The 17,547-nt window shown below is 33.2% G+C and overlaps 1 long non-coding RNA gene across 1 annotated transcript in view; it reads right to left on the reverse strand.

Moving 5' to 3' along the window:
- LOC112905698 overlaps positions 1 to 14,166 on the reverse strand; it is a 63,297-nt gene extending 49,131 nt beyond the window's left edge. Inside the window, exon 1 of the long non-coding RNA XR_003231947.1 lies at positions 13,411 to 14,166. This is a non-coding gene — a long non-coding RNA (uncharacterized LOC112905698). The remainder of the gene's footprint in view (positions 1 to 13,410) is intronic.
- Between the last annotated feature and the right edge of the window lie 3,381 nt (positions 14,167 to 17,547).

Here is a 17,547-nt window from a genome sequence, read left to right on the forward strand (position 1 = left end):
ACGCCAATTCAAGTCTAAGCAATAATCATCATTTAACTTTTAACAGACAGAAAATACAAGATTCCGTCCATTTAACTATTTGAATATTCAAATCTCGTCAGTTATATTGCTATGTATATTACGACAAATTTCTCAACGGGGCGGAAAAACAGCTTTGGATTGTTGCTCAAAGATCATCCAGGTTTAGGCAGAATAATAGACACATAAAGTGTAGGGTGTAACAGATTAGGTGTCGAGCCTGCAGGAGACGATACAGCACTATAAAATTACTTACAACCACCCGCAAATAGACAACGCACCTTGGTGAATTAATATCTGAATGATTAAACACTGTTGTTGCTTATGTTTATCTTAGACGTTCGACAATCGGTAATGTTTAATCGGACTGTCTTTGGATTGTAAATTATTATGATTTTCTTAACTTACGTATTACATGCAGTTTACACCCTTCAAAGCTCAGAACTTTTTTCTGTTACGGTCGATTCGGAAACTATAATAATGACTAAATATTGTTGTTTATAACAATCGTATCAATTCCCTCGCCAGCGAACGAAATACAATATTTTGAGCCGATTCTATTGTGGACTTTTTAATAATAAGTATATTGCAATTCGACTGGCGGCATTTGTTATTCATTATCCCTTATTTCACCCTACTTTTCCTCTCTATCTGATATTAAAGCTGCCACGACGCGATGGTCAATTCGACGAATCAGCCGATAACTTATTAACACCTTATTGCGGACAATGAAGAATTCTTGGTTCGACCCAATTTAGCCACCCAAAGTCGACTCGGCAGAAAATAATAATAATGGAATACTAATCTTCGTCATATATTTCATGTTCGCACCCCAAGCAATTAGAGGGCCAGCCGAGCTTGGGGCGCTGGAGAGAGAACTAATTTAATTAAGCGTGCCAACCACGGCATTTGAGTAAATTTGAGCTGGAATATAATGCCAGGTTATTTGAGGAGTGGAAATGCCAGCTAAACCTACTGCCCCAAGATCATTGAGCTGTATCTAACATAAATTGGACGCAGTCGTCAAAACAAAACCATCATTATCAGCCAGTCCAACTATATCATTCGTGTGTGCAGTGTCCAAAAATTGCAGATGCTAATTCATTTTGTGGCGTGTTGGGGGTAAAATTTTATCACGGGACGGAAGCTGTGCGCTCAGCCTGTGACGAAAACGAACGGGAACGCAATTCCATAATCAAAAACGTTGTTTACATTAAATAATAATAGTTACAGTAGAACCTTGATAACTTAAACCTTGATAACGTAATAACCTCTATAAGTTCATAAAATTTTGTCTTCCCTTCCCCTCGGAGCCCAGAACCTCTATTACTTGAACGAATAATTTGGGCATCGCACCTCACCGAGCGGCATGGCCTAGAGGTCTAGACCATTGCTTAGCATTCGGGAGGACTCCGGTTCGATTCCGGGTCAGCCTGCCTTGGTCCAAGTTTTTCTGTGGTTTCCTTGGATCACTTAAACAAATGCTGAGGCAGTAATATTCCACAGATAATCTTTCATTCTCTTCTGTCTTCATTTCGTCCGTCTCATCTTTCTCACCCGAACCACCACCCACCCATTCCCACGATTCCTGAAAGCAGGCTGAAGAGGGCCTTCCGCCCTACCTTCCGGTATAGTCCGGAGGGACTGCCCGCCCACCAGCATTACTAGCTGGTGGGAATGAAACACCCAAAAGTTTTTTTTTTTAGCATCGCACCTCAGTAAGCAGTGAAAAGTATTTTGAATCGGGAGAATGTCTGCTATGTTTACATAGTTTAGATAGAGTAGAAATATGTGAAAACATTACCTATACTAAAGGAAAAGGCTGAAGTGTTTGCTAAGTCAGTGGAAATCTATAATTTTAAGGCTTAAACTTAAACTCTTAGTAAGTAAAAACCTCAATAACTCAAATTATTTTACATTTCCCTCGGTCTTTATCTTATCGAGGTTCTACTGTATTAGGTATACATCGGCTAAATAAATAATATAAAAAATGTGCTTTAAATACACTGAGGTCTTTTTATTTTATGTGTACGGTAATTTTTGTATTCTGTTATTTTTATGGGTCCCGAAGGAATAACAATGCAGACCCTCCTTATTTACCTAATAAAAGCAAAGCATTTTGTCAACAGCTTGACTACTCGTTTATGTAATCAAAAATCTCTTGTAACGGCTTGTTAAATTTTAGGCACTAAACGAAAATGTAGGCTCTGTTTACATCAACGATACAAATTAGAAGGTAGATTTTCTTACGAATTACGAACCTGATATCGACGTCAAGTAACTCACGTAAGGATGTTCGATTGGTGTTGCACAAAAAATAGTAAATGACTACTTGCAAAACTTTATTTAGGTAGTAAAGCTGATAAAAATTAGCTACGAAACAAGCAGGAGTTACGTTTTGTTTCATAAAACAGTTACGAATTTATCTACATCCTTTATTTCCTTCTGGAGTGTAATCAGAAAAAGTTCTTTATATGTTAACTACATTCCGAACATTATATTGGTAAAGTTTGATTAGTTTTATTATTCGCCTCTGTGGCGATTACTTTTAGAAAAGAAAACTTAATTTATCATTTTGTTACAAAGAGTACGTTAGAAAATACCACACGTTAATTCACTGCTTTTAACCATTTCTTACAATTAAAATAATCAGTTGTACATCGGGGTTCGTAAATTAAACATTGGACAAGAAATAGCGTTAATCGAACATTCTATCCCCAATCAGGGAGGTTTGTTGTCGATCGGTATTCCTTATGGGGGTTACAGTAAACTTGAATTCACAAAGTGCATCTGGTAATTCCGATAAATATCTCATTGGCGGCCGAGTAATTTAATTCTAACGGGAGTATTGACCGTCCGTGTGTACTCTCTGTATGTATTACACCACCCACTAGTCTGGCTTTGCTCAGAAAGGCATATAAATTGCAGTAACAGTGGTGGTAGGTATAGGTGGTTGACTCTTAGGATTTCCTTGCGATTTCAAATCAAATCAATTTACTTATAAAATTTATAAATTGACCCAGATTTCTAATTAGGTTAATAGGAAAACATGGATCTTCTCCTGAACACCTAAGAAAGTTTTAGGGTCATAGAAATTCGTTAACTCACAGGCTATAAAATTATACATGCTACGTTAATTAGATAAATATTAGAGATAGGCCGGGTATGTATAGTAGTTTGAATCAGATACTCGGTGGATCCGGCTGGGTACCAGATAATGCTAGTAACCATAATAAAGAATCAATAATTAGGAAAATGGATTAAGTTAAATTTGCCCTTCACTTATTCGAAAATGATAATAAACATTCTGTGCTCATATGCAGGGTGGGTAATGGAATATAACGTATGGCGATTCACTATCCACTTTAAAATGACAAATGTGAATAATACGAGCCGAAGCTTACATACGCAAGTGGATTATTTTTACCACTGCAATCCTGTATTTACATGTTTGTGATTGTGTATCAACCGTGTAGGTACCTACATTATTCAGCAATATCATAATTAGACCTATAGTGTCTTTACAGTACCTAAGTTGGTTATTTAACTGTATCCAAAAGATCCAACATTTTCAAAAGTCATTTGAAGAAGATATTGTGTAAATTTGTGTTTAGAACCGTCAAAAATTATTTTATTTTGCAACTAAAACTTGTGCTTTTTATATTATTATATAAAGAAAAATAACTAAGAGTTCTGAAAACAAGTAATTTCATATTTTGAGTTATAATTTATAACTTATTGATTGCACTTTTGTCTAAGATTAAATCAATAAATCTTTTTTAACACATTTTATTGAATTTAATCAAAAAGCGGATTAAAATTAAAATGCTTCGTTAGCTTTATATAGATATGTAAGGGATTTTGTTTTAAACAATTACCTATCATAATTGATAAAGCTAAAGCCAATCCATTTCATAAAAGGACAAACCTGACTTTGTAATTTAATTTAACAAAAATTTAATTAATATGAAACCTATAAGCTTAATGAAATCAATATTCTTCTAGACAACGAGCACCCTTCGGCAAGCTGACTGCAATCCACCCTGATTTTCACTTTTAACAAAACAGTTACATAATACTATGAACCAGGTAAATTAGTACCTATAGCTTTTGTGTTTCTATAACTATAACTATAACTAGAACACTTTTCGCGTACCTAGCGCTAAACTAAATTGAAAATTACGATGAGGTGGTAGCTATTTCGAGACATATTATAAAAGCAGCCATTCACACTTTCATAACCGTGTTTCTTTTTGTACAAAATTTAATAACATGCCGTATTTATGCACATAATAAAGGTACACGTTTGCATACATTTATTATCGACGTTAAAGAACTTAACAACGTCGTGTGTCAGCAATAACGGCAAGTATTTGATTTAACAGCGACAGCGTAGACATGAAGCCTATAGGAGACGACGAAAAGCTGTTTCAGAACTTCAATAAATCGTGCGTATATTGGTATGACTTAAAAGGCTATTAATCACATCCAGGAATTTTTGGTATAATATTGAAAACCATTCAACGCTTTATTGGAATCCAACACGCTTCTTATATCGAATACCTAAGTACATATCGAATATGTACGTATATGGGGGCACAAATCTACGTATGCCTTATATTTAAAATTAAGGATCTCAAATGGCCTTAAAGGAACCGGACAACTACGAAGAATACCCATGGATACATTATAGATATTTTTGGAATTTCAGTTATTTCTGAAATTAAGAACGCCCTTTTATTAGGTTTATTTTCGTAATTATGCATCCTAATTTTAAAAATCATTTTACATTTCGCAGAAATGAGCAAAGTTTTCACCAATAGAACCCTAAGCTTCAATCTCAAGGCCCTTACTAAGCTACAAGAACATTTTAAAATAGAAACCCTTTAAATCACATATCACTTATAAAGAGCAACTCCCCCCAACTTTTTCTTCATGAAAGCTCTGAATGAATTGGAAGCATATTGTTGTCGCCCAGGTTAAAACGACACTCTATGAAACTACGGGTGTTTCTTTCTTCTTTATATTTTGTATTTATGGTAACGATTTATAACAGCTTTTAATTTTATTAAACTTTATTTATTTACCTTACTATTAACCACACAGAAGCACAACGACTTAAAAACTATTTGTACTAACTAGCTAACTTACTATGTAACAACTGGTACTGACTGCAACTGCAACTCTCTCTCTAACTAACAAAAACTATTGTACAACTTTATATAATTCCTTTTATCGTGCAATAAGAGACCAAAGCTCATCAAAAGGCGCGTGATCCGCCCTATTGTCCATCTCACACGTTATTTACCTTTCACATGAGAAACGCAACAGTTTCCGGTTTTAATTGACTTAGCTGAAGTAATAACGTTGATATAATGACAATCGATAAAACCCGAACAAAGAATATTACAAAAGAAAAGTTTGAATAAGTATGTATATCGAAATAATGTTATTTTTAAATTATACAAAAAGATTTATGATTATATTATTAATTATTGATCTACAACAAGTCTGAGGCTTGACGAGTGACGACCTTATGCTGATGGAGGTATTTGCCTTACAGAATCTCACACCACGTTGTAGAATCGTTAGGAATATCCAACGAGTCTGTAATAATTTAACTTTCATACTATGTAATTGACGAAAACGTATTAATTGTTGTTATATTACGCCTAACTACATATGATAAAATTCACTTGAAGTGTGAAGTCTTTTAACAAATGGTGCTTTCCATATTGTATAAGTAGCTGCTTCCGATTAATTAACTGATTTATCCATTTAAGTGGTAACTTTTTTTTTAATAATTGATGGACCGAATTTCACAACCGTTTAACACCCGGACAGTTTAATGATATTATTGTACAGTAACATGCTGTAAATATAGTGGATCTTAAAAACGTTTTATTTATTCTTCCATCCGGCAATGAAAATAGAAATTTTACTGTTGCTCTTAACGCGGGTCGCGCCCAACGAAAAGACTAATAAGTAATTTCGAAATAGCGCATCCGACGTTAGTGTAAAGTAATTAGAGACTTGCGAGCGGCTTGTTCGAACGATAAAAATAAAAAAAAAAGAGATGTCTTTCACTCGTACGTATGTATGTGTAAGTGCATTCCATATGGCGTATGAACGGTGCAATCACGTTAATTATTAGATACTAATAGCTACGGACTATTTCTTGATTNGTCATATACAAAATGAATCTACGAGGTGTTTATTACAGACCTTTTATTACAACACCTTTATTGAGTAAAATTAATTTACTTCCTAACTTAATTTCGAATGAATTAATTTCAGTTCGTAGAAATAATTTGAAACCATTTGCAACCTGATTATCACAAGAGATAAACAGAATTTTTTATGATCGTACCAGTTTCCGAAAATTTACCATGTTTTTTCTATACTTTCTTTTATGAAACTTTGACTTCTAACGACTGACTTGGAATAATTACTAAAACATTTAACATAAACAATTAGGTAGTTCTGATTTAACGTATCAAGAAAATAAACGTTGGAATTATTATTGATTAAACTAAATGATTCATTGCTGATAATAATGATAATGAGTAAAGAAATGTTAATAATAATGTTCAGCACAAAAATAACAGAAATACAATGGCTACAGTCATAATAGACATGTAGGATAAACCACTTTTGTCTAGCCTAAACTAGTTTGTCCTAAAAGATGGACCATTTTGGTCTAATCTCTTATTTGAAATTTAAAAACAAGTTTTCCTAAGGTAAAAGTAGTTAATGCTTAAATTGGGTTAGGTTAGTACAATGGGGATGTCTTTGTTTTTATGATTTTTAACAGATCTTCCATGCTGTAAGTACATGAAAACTCTTTTTTGACATTCGGATGTGCCCAAAGGCACTTGTATCTTCTTATATTACAGCTTCCTTGTCATATTTTAACTAAATACGTTATTTGTACCCGATATACTGCATTTTCAGCGGACATACGGAGTACTTACAATCCGATCCGGGTTAAATCAGCTTTAGTCCTAACTGTCCGTCTACAGTTTGATCGGATTCGTGGACAATCGGCCTTACATATCGCAATGCTATGAAATTGAATTAATTCCAAATTCAACTAGCACTTAGAAATATAATATGTACGTAATTTCGACCTGTATAAAATCAACTTTTTAGAATTCATGAAAACTTCGTTTCAGCCGAGCTACACTTACTTTCAAATTCGAACTCACTCAGTATAGAGTTTACGACGAAAGCTGCGAATTACATTGGAAACTTTCTGCCTTGCAAACGTGCAGTTTGTAAACAAATTATCAAGTTTTAAACTTCAACATTCTAAAGCGAAATACGTAGGTGTGCCTATGTCATACCATCTGTCGTAGTAGACTTTAATTCTTTACCCTTAGCCAGTCTTACGTTGATATCTAACGCCTACATTAGAAGTTGATACAAAAATAGTTGGGGCATTCAAAATTGGCATAGTCCGCAATAAAGCCATCGCAGTTTCTTCTTTCAACTTCCTAACCGGACTAGAGACGCTACTGACAGAATGTCTACTTTTTCTCGCGACAGATGTCATAGGGAATATTGAAACACATAGAAAAGAGATGTCAGGTAGGAATTGCAGCGGACACTTATAAATAAAAAGGAATTAGGTATATCATGTTGCTAGCATCGGACATTAAAGAAAGATCAAGATCAGGAATTTAGGAAAGACGCTTGTTTAAAGATATAATTCCAATCAGGCAGTTATAAAGCCTACCCTAATCTTTGGCGTACCTAAGCAACCCCTAATCGCTGCACCGCTTACTATTATTCGGTTATCTCTTTTCAGATTGTCTGTACAACTCATGAAGCATTTTCTAACTTAAAAAGATTATTCAAAACGTAACAGTCCAAGTAAAAACAAGAAAGAAGATACATCCATTCTCACAGATAATTTATTGGGAACTTTGCCAATGTTAATCGCCTCAACTATAGATGTTATCTTAACACTTTGTATATCAATACAATCCATACATCCTGCTATTTCATTATTTTCCAATCCACTTTTTATATGCCAACTGCAATCTTGGAAATACAATTTATTATACAAAAAGAATAAAGTTGCAATCTTCTGGGATTCAACAGTACTGTTTTGATTTCGTTCAGATGTGAAGTATCCCACGGGATTCTTCTAACACATACCAAAGCACCAAAGCAAAAGTGATTGAAATACGTATGTAGTTTACCTATACATATAGAGTTGCCAGAGCTTCATATCTGATAGCAAAAGAATAATCGAAAGCCTCATACCAATTTTTTTTTCTTCTGGGTCTATGACAATAAATTCACCACGTAACAAACAAAGTAATAGCACAGCAGTGCACTTAATTTCGACACTGCGACTTGCACACACTTCAACAGTTTCGATTGTATATTTTGTTAAAACGAAATTATTGCACTAAAATACGCCTGAAAATGTTTTAATAATACACAGACTGACCAAAAATAGGACACATTTTTAGAGATAGTTTCCTGACGCAAATCCACAAATTCTGAATTCTGTTTTACTGACGATGACGGAGGGCTCATGCAAAATTCGTAAATCCTTTATTATTAAATTAATTGTTTATTATCCTGATAAATGTACGACTTCTAAACCACACACCAAAAATAGTAGGGAGATGATAAACAACTATTTCGGAAATATGAGATAACATTTTATTTGCATATTTAGAATCAATTCGTTCCAATGCATAGCTTTACTACGTACTAGATAATCCATTATGATAAGCCTACGTACATTTCAACGTAAATCGTCATTTATATTCCTATTTAGCTAGCAATGTACCAATACATAATACACTATCACGTGTAAAAAACTCCTGGTGCGCAAATGCATCCTTTGGAGTCGAAGGCATCGATTTTTGGAATTTTTCGATAACCTTAAAATAGATGACTACATTTACGTACAGATCACTTATTGAAATGTGTCCATATCCTTCAACTGTCTTTCGTCTATTCTGAAACTCACTGAACCACCGGAAAACCTGAGCCTGAAAGCTAAATTTAATCTCATAATCCTGCTCCAGCAAACACTTAATTTTTGACAAAGAGCTTTCGATCTATGCATGATCCTGACTGATTTAAAGGCTTTAAAAAAGATATACAATTATAAAAATTATGCAATTTGTCAATTTTTGTAATTTTGAAACTGAGGCACTGTCTTCATCATCGTTTAATTTGCTTAGTAATAGGTATGATCAACGTTATTTTATCTTGAAGATTGCTTTCGATGACCTACACTGGGTGCCTTTTTGTCTGAATTGGTAACTCTGTAGGTGGGTACCTTTTCATCTATTTACTAATCATAAAAATTTACTTCCAATAGCAAATGTCTCTCTTTTGGTGGTGTAATTAAAATCAATGCTGCTTAATGCAGAGGGCGCTTGAACAGACGCAAAGCAAAATGGAAAGAAAGCAGCTGTCAACTGTTCGATCTGGTAGACTTGATCTCTTGAACAACATAATTGTTCGTTGCGGATGTTAGATGTTGCGAATACAATAGGACCTGCAATTTTTTTAAGCGGTAAATGTGGGCGCGTCCTCCGTGACCTTATGGACCAGTTGGAGCTATAAAAGTCGAATGTTTTTGAATAGATCAATTGTTAAATAGAAAAAGGACGCCAACAAAACGTTTTCGTGATTTTAGTTTATGGATTCACGGGTTTACAACTAAGTGGAGTGTTTTTTTTTTATTGACAATGCTTTCTTCAGCTTTTAAGAGTTGCGAGGAAACGACAAACAAAGGCGAAGTAAACTTCTAGAAAAACTCTAATAGTAACCAAGGAGACAAATGTGAAGGTTACTTCTCATGTAAAAAGCTATTTGTTAATTGCCAGTTGTTTTTACGGTTTTGTACAATCAAACGTTAATTATTTATTTCTCAATACTTTGTAATTATAACCATTAAATTACATGACACTCGAGTCAAAAAGTACTCTGAAATATAGGATGCCATACTAATAGACCGGTGATGCCGAATTCCCTCCCGCGGGTACTTTTGGTTAAAATGTAGATAGTCGAATTCCCTCCCGGGTACTAGCCGAGTTCCCTCCCGTTCATATCATTTTAAAATGGTTTCCCACTACCTTAACAAATTCAATGTTTGGAAATTCGTGTGCGTCTAGCTTTTTGATGCAATCATCCAGAAAAACTTTATTAGTTTTAAAATAATTCGATGTGGTCTGTATTCTGTCGAAACTGCCAGACGCGGATCGCGGGATTTCGATTTTTTTGGATCTCATCAGCGCGTCGCAGGCAGCTCCGACAGAACAAATACCACAAATGACGCAGTAAATGTAGCATCGCGCTACAGATGGCGTTTACTGCGCCATTTGTAGTATTTTCTTTATTAGTTTTAGTTTGTCTTGTATTTGACCAATAGAAGGGTAGTCTGGATAAAATTAGTATTGTTATTGTGGTGTCTATAATATATGAATAATATTAAGATTAATATGTGATGTGAGGCTGTATTATTTAAACAACTCTTTATGACTTTATAGTGGCATTTAGCACTCAAGGTCCGCCGCCGTTGGGAGGCAATTGAAGATGTATAATTAGGAGGGAATTCGACATACCGAAAATTTTAACCCTAATTAAAAACAGGTGTATGGGAGGGAACTAGGCATTATCCTAATAGACACCGCGCACAACCAAGAAAAATAATTCGAAAACCGACCTAATACTTTTATTCCTTTTGAAATAGAAATAAATTTAAACCAGCAAATTAACATTTTTTTCTTTTCATATAGCACAAGTATCTTCAACCAAAGACGTGGTGAACGTGGACTCTGAAAACTGAGCTAAATCAAATTAACCGAACTCTCAAAACCATTTGAACTTATATGTAAAGATGGCAAAGGTATTTAAACCATTTTTTTATATTATTACGACGTATTTGACGAAAAATGGTGCCGTTGTTTGATGATTCCATGTAATAGAACATCCTTATCTTCGGTTTTAGGATAGAGACGTATTAGACCTAGAAACAAGAGTGAAAAAGAGGTAGAGATAGACCTAGATGAGAAAGAGATTAATAAGGTGGGTTGTTCTAGTTTTAGGGAAATGCGAAGATTAGCTCAAGATAGGAAAGAGTGAAGGTGCGTGTCCAATCATAGTTTTAGGACTGACGACCCCATAACGATGATGATGAGGTATATTCACGACTCATTTTATCACTTGTACGTAGAAATTTTATTTGATCCCCGAAGGGTAATATTCAGCATCAAAGGTACAAAATTGTACTTTTTATTATTTAAATTTTTAGATAGAATCGTTTAAAAACGAACAAAACACGTATATTTATTGTATTTATTAAAAATTCCTGTCCAGAATAGGTTTCTACTATACAAGATGCCTTCTTTACTTTATAACATCGTAATACATGTAGTTTTTCATTCTCGGAAAGTCTTTTGAACACCATTTCTAGCCTCAAATTTCAAATATAACAAAGAATATTTTATATGAGAGCAATATAAAAAATTGTTTTTTTGAATGTATCGACGCGATGTTAAGAGACTTTTTGACTATCAAATGGCTCATAATATCGCGCGTGCAATGGAAAACAATTGCACTAGAACAAATAATAATTCATGAATAAAACATAGGTTCGCACTTGTTTGTTGATTTTTTACGCCATCGCTGCCTTACAAAGCAATGCATTCGCATTTTGTTTTTTCGTATGGTATACATATTAATTCTGGCATTAGGTGCATTTTTGTACTGGCATTTTCCGACGACCACCATTTTTGAAAAACAGGCACTCACGTAATTAAATATAGACTGCAAGGTTAAAATTTATTTCGTCTATAACGTTTCAGTACATTTTTATCTTACGATAAAAGTATTATAAAGAAAATGCAACTATCACTATTACATCGCATAATAGATAAATGCTAATCTGATAATTGATAAATTTATTTATTTCCAAATATTCTTATAAACTATATTCAATGTTCCTTTATGGAAATGGAAATGTCACTGCTTTAAAATCCTATAAAGTCAATTAAAAATAACAGGTCTCGTGAATTATTTATTAAACGCAATTTAACGGTCCTTGTCAATAATGACATCTCAATATTATATAAACCTCGTTAGTAATATCCTTCAATTTATGACTCCACAGCTACTCCATATTTGAGTATTTCATTATATTCATTATTCAGTTTAAAGGCGTTAGTTTTATAGACACATTTGGCGTTTGTTATATAAATTATTTCTGGAATTAATTTTATTCCATTCTCGCATAGGAATGTTCAACAAACAGTTGATATGATGATGTTTCAAAATAAAGTGAATATCGACAGATACGTATGTTTAGTATTTACCTGTTATTTATTAGTTTACTATAGTCGAAATGTGAAATTATTAACATGTCGGTTATTATTCTGTTTCGTCACGCACTAAAAGTTTATTTTTCAAATTTAAACCATTCTTATACTTAAGTGAATTAGAATTATAGTTGCAATTTGATAGAATTATCAACCTAATGTAAAATTCACTGTACCAAAATGAATAACTGTTGTACTAACATATGCAATTGTTGAGTATTTATGAAACGAATCTTTTGTATTTCTATTCCAAAAGGGCACATACTTAGGTATACAGTAAAAAGTTCTGTTTTGTAATAAAAATAATTCTTTTAAAACCAAAATTCCCAAATTTGGCCAGAAACATTTTCATCACCAGATACCTAAAATGAAATAGGATTATGTTATACCTACTTAGTATCGGATTTTCCTATTTTCCTGTTATTTACTCAGAACCTTGGATGGATGCCGGACCTTTAAAATTGTTTTGACACATTTCAAGTGTATGTCTTTGGAAATAAATTTAATTCATACATACGCATTACGCCTTTGGACTGCGGCAATCAAGTTCATATGCGTGCATTTATATACTTATGCCGAAGGTACAAAGCCAGATAGAGATTTTCCAGGTAGGTACCTACCGGAAAACCGCGTACCCGCCATTAATTCTGCCAGGTACTTGGCACCCGGCGAAAAATAGCCGTTTGGATTTTAATGTAAAATGTTTGAAGTTGTATTTAAAAATTCAAACACTTACTTTTTTAATTTTCATGCATGAATAATAATGCAAATTTAAGTACTGCGTTCAAAATATTCTACATTCATTTCATTAAAAATTGAAATTATTTTTTGTTTCCTTTTACCATCTCACTAGAATTTATATTTCGATTTCAAATCGATTCAAATCGAAATATCAATAATTAAAATTGTAAGAGTTGTAATACTTTTTTTGCTCAGGGCTCAGGACCATTATTTGGTACGCGGCCGGATCCTAAAAAAAGTACCGGATCTAAACCAGATAACCATCTCTAGCAGGTATAAACTACAATAAATATTTACTCACTACGCCTTGTAGATATTATTCCTAGGTGTGCGTCGGCGATTTCACAACTTTAAATTTCCTGTCGCATTTTAAAAATACATTGTACCTAACACATAATACATAATGTGTTATTACGTCCACAACAGAAAAAATCGAAACTTTTCCCTCAATTCCCTTGTCAATACGCACTTTTTTGCAAATATTTTTTTATCGATAAGTACTCGATTTTACAATTGAAAACGATCAACTAATGTTTTGTTTTGTTTCGTCTGAGTGAGTTTAGTTGTTTTCAACGAAAAAATAATTTCCACTTGAAATCTGTTCGGCTGCGGCCCGGTACAGAACTTTCCCCGAGCGAAAACATTTAGCTGACGATGTTCACTATGCGCGTGCCAACTGCTCACTGTTTAGTTCACGGCCTCCTGTGATGTTCCATCGCCTGCGCGTTTTACATTGTTTAGTAGGCTAAGGTATTTTCTAAACATTTCCGAAATAGGTGTATTTTCGGCCGCATGTCTGTTTTTCGAACTTTTATTTTTTGTTTTTGTGTGGAAAACAATTATACAGCTAGATAAATACGAAGCCGGACACGTGTGAAATTAACGAAAGTTTAACTAACTTCTAAAACTCAAACATCAGAGATTGATTACGGATTTTTAGAAGTGGAGCTTTTGGAAAATCACGCTCACGAGTTTTAGTTAAGTCGCATACAGTCCTTTAATCGATTAAACCGTAAAACGAAAACAAAAACAAGTTTTAATTACACCTATGTATTTTGATTAATAAAAAAAATGTATCATGGATATTCTTATGAATAGGGATGATGCACAAAATGCTCTACTATATGCTCTACAAGGTGGAAAGGTCGAACTGCCTTAAGCGCTTTTTAATTGTGCCTTATTCTGTATCTTTTTTAGACTTTAGAAATTAACTACTGTCAGATTATTGAGAGTTTTCGCTTGCGTCATCAATGTAGTGTATATGAATCAATTCAAAAAGTAGTGAAAACAGAACATCGCGGTCACTTATAGTACAAGTAAAATATATAATAATGCATATACTTAGTAGGTAACATCGTTTTAAGTTGGAGCAACTAAGGTGAACGTAAGTCGAAACTAACTTTGTATGCCGGATAACATGCATTCCTTCATAATTTCTTCTGCACGCACTTTCCCACTAATTGTTAAGTTACTGTTCACTGAAAATGTTGCAGCTACGTAGAAACAATTCTACTAACAAATAACGATAACTTTCAATATGTATATCATCTATTTATTAAAAATGGCATTACACAGTTTTCTGTGTTTCGTACTGAAGTAATTGCCTTCTTTATAAGAGTAAAAACTGCACTGTTTTAAGTATATTACGACTACCGCTAATACTGTATTAACTGGATTAAGAACTGTACACATTAAGTTGACTTATTGTTTCTTTGATGGAATTGTACTTATTAGGTGCATACAGAAATATCTACCTATCTAAAATTAAAGTTGTGCGAGCTCTTATCACGAGTAATTTATAGCACATTGTCAAACTTATCTCTAAGATATGTAAGTCCGCTTAATGCGCTGAACCTTTTGACTTCCCAGATAAACAATCATCAAAGTAAAACATGTTCCTACATAGATACCAAATGTGTGCCTTGTGTACTAAGACAAAATATAAACAAATTTTAGTTAACTATTAAACATAACACTCTCAGCAAGATAATTATAAACTTAATGGCAATGGTGTTCTTTTGAGCAGCTCATGGCCAGGGTTCATGAGATTCTAAACTACCTCTACCTTCTTTAAAGAATAGAGCAATGGAATTTGACTTCATTTGTATAAAGTAACTATGACAGAAATAACGAAAAACTACTGATTAAATAAAAGTATATGATTGAAAGTAGGTACAATTTAAAAAGAGTTTTAAATATATTTAAAGAAACATAAATAAATGAGCCGTGACAGAATCATCTGTTACAATCCTAACAAAACCGCAAATTATAGCAAAGGGGTTAAAATATTTCTATCTTTCAGTGATGTAATTACGGCAACGTCATTTGCACTACAAAATGTGGTAGAAATGAGACGTAAACAATGAGATGTTGTTGACTTTCGTAGATCAGAATATATGATATTTTACATATTTATAACGGAGCAGTCACCTACATATAATAGGTACTCAATCCTTCGTGATAAAGATATGGAATAATTTTGCCACTTTGAAACAACTTACATATGATCCAATACAGTAATTTATGACACTTGAACGCATTATATGTTAATTAAGTTATGTTCATAAAGACACTAAAATGTTAGTGTGTTTTTAAAACTAGCCTCGTATTTCTCATTATTAAGTTATAAAATTGCAAATAAAAACTGAAATAAAATTTTATTGTTTATGCTTTCCTTTATACTGTTGCGAAAATCGAAGAATTTATTACTATTTCACAGCTGATTATCGAGTTATAAACGTGATATACATTCGCACAATTTGATGCCAAAAGTCTGTCAAGTCAGTTTTTCAACACAGTTTAAATCTTGACTGTGATCCATCCAAAATACGTCTTTTTCTGAAACTCATCTACCTCATTGTCAGTTTGTTGGTCTTTAAAAGACATTTATTTATCTGTTACTATATACGAGAAGAGTCCTGGTGTCCCAACTGCTCGAAATATGGAATTTGTGGATTTATGTCATTGTTCGACTATTTGGCTTTAATAAAACACACAATCAAAATGATTGACCGCTCTGTTTTAAAAATAAATACTATCGTTTGATGTTTTCATTAAAAATAGAAATAAGGAAAGTAGCAAGTAATTCAGTTGTATTCAAAAGGAAAACCTACTGCGTAAATCGCCGATATTTTCAGGTATTTATTGTACCCACTTTATTATAAAATTGTAATTATTACCATAAAATTATTCTGCCATCTGTGAGATTTCCAGCAAAAAAGTAATAGTATCTTCTTTTGTAATAAGTATCCATAATTATACCGTTTAATTTTGAATATTTTCTTTCACGAAAATCTCAACTGTTTGTATTCCAATGTTCGTTCTTCCAAAACGACATCAATTCAAAGTTTATGTCATCAGAACCGACACAGATGCTAAAGTACGCACAGTAGTAGTTCATGAAGATTAATGGTTTCCAGCTACGTCAACTAATAAACACTTCCATGCCCTTTTCCTGTTCTAATTTAACGAAATAATAACTACTTAAATTCTTTTACAATTACTTAGTTACTAACGTAAGAAACGCAGAGCTTTCGTACAATTTAACTTGAAGAAGCGGTAGAAAGTTATACGTTATATTCCATGCAGCTAGAAATGTGCGAAATCGTTTTTTAAAATTATTTAAATACAAAATGCAAATGCTTTTTTGATTTGTTATTTCAAATGTAAAATACAAAATAGATTTCCGTTTTGTATTTTAAATGCTAAATGCAAAATACGTATTTTCAAAATACTTTTTTTCAAATAAATACTTTTTAATATTTACAATCCCATTTTGTTTCTGATCCTTTACACATCGCAATAAGAGGAAGAAATGGAATCCATAGTTTCTTTAGCTTTAGGTTCATATAATAAGTGAAGTTTTTCGAATGGTTTTTTAAGAATTTTGGATTATATGCATTTATTAGCACACCACAATATCTTCTAGTTTTCAATTTTACACAGCTAGCGTATATCAATTCGATATTGTTTTGCGGGATGTTTTGTCGTAATTCATAGAATTTCGTAGTTCCTTCCTGATTTGTCAGGTGCTGATATCATTTTGGAACTTCAAAATTCCTTGGACCATGACATAGAACCCGGAAAACAATATCGATCCAATATTTTAGATTATGCATTTCCAAGGAGTTTAGAATTTTTTGAGCTCTCTTCAGTTAAAGAATTAGAAGGTATTGCATGCAGAAAACTTCATGTCAATCCAACTTATTGCACAAAATTTGACAATTGAGTGCTCTACTTCCTCTTCCAAAAGTGAAAGCGACTTGTTATTAATTTAAACGCAATTTCTCAGTAATGCTACAATAGGTAATTTATAGTATTTTTTTGTGATATGTGTAGACCTAAATAATAGATATAGGTACAATTTTTGTGCTTCTATTAATTGCCTACCTACTGATTACCCAACAATGAGCTAAGTTGGTAAAACAGAGACATTAGT

The sequence above is a fragment of the Agrilus planipennis genome, unplaced genomic scaffold (assembly GCF_000699045.2).
Source record: "Agrilus planipennis isolate EAB-ADULT unplaced genomic scaffold, Apla_2.0 scaffold7, whole genome shotgun sequence".
In the NCBI taxonomy this organism is placed as follows: domain Eukaryota; kingdom Metazoa; phylum Arthropoda; class Insecta; order Coleoptera; family Buprestidae; genus Agrilus; species Agrilus planipennis.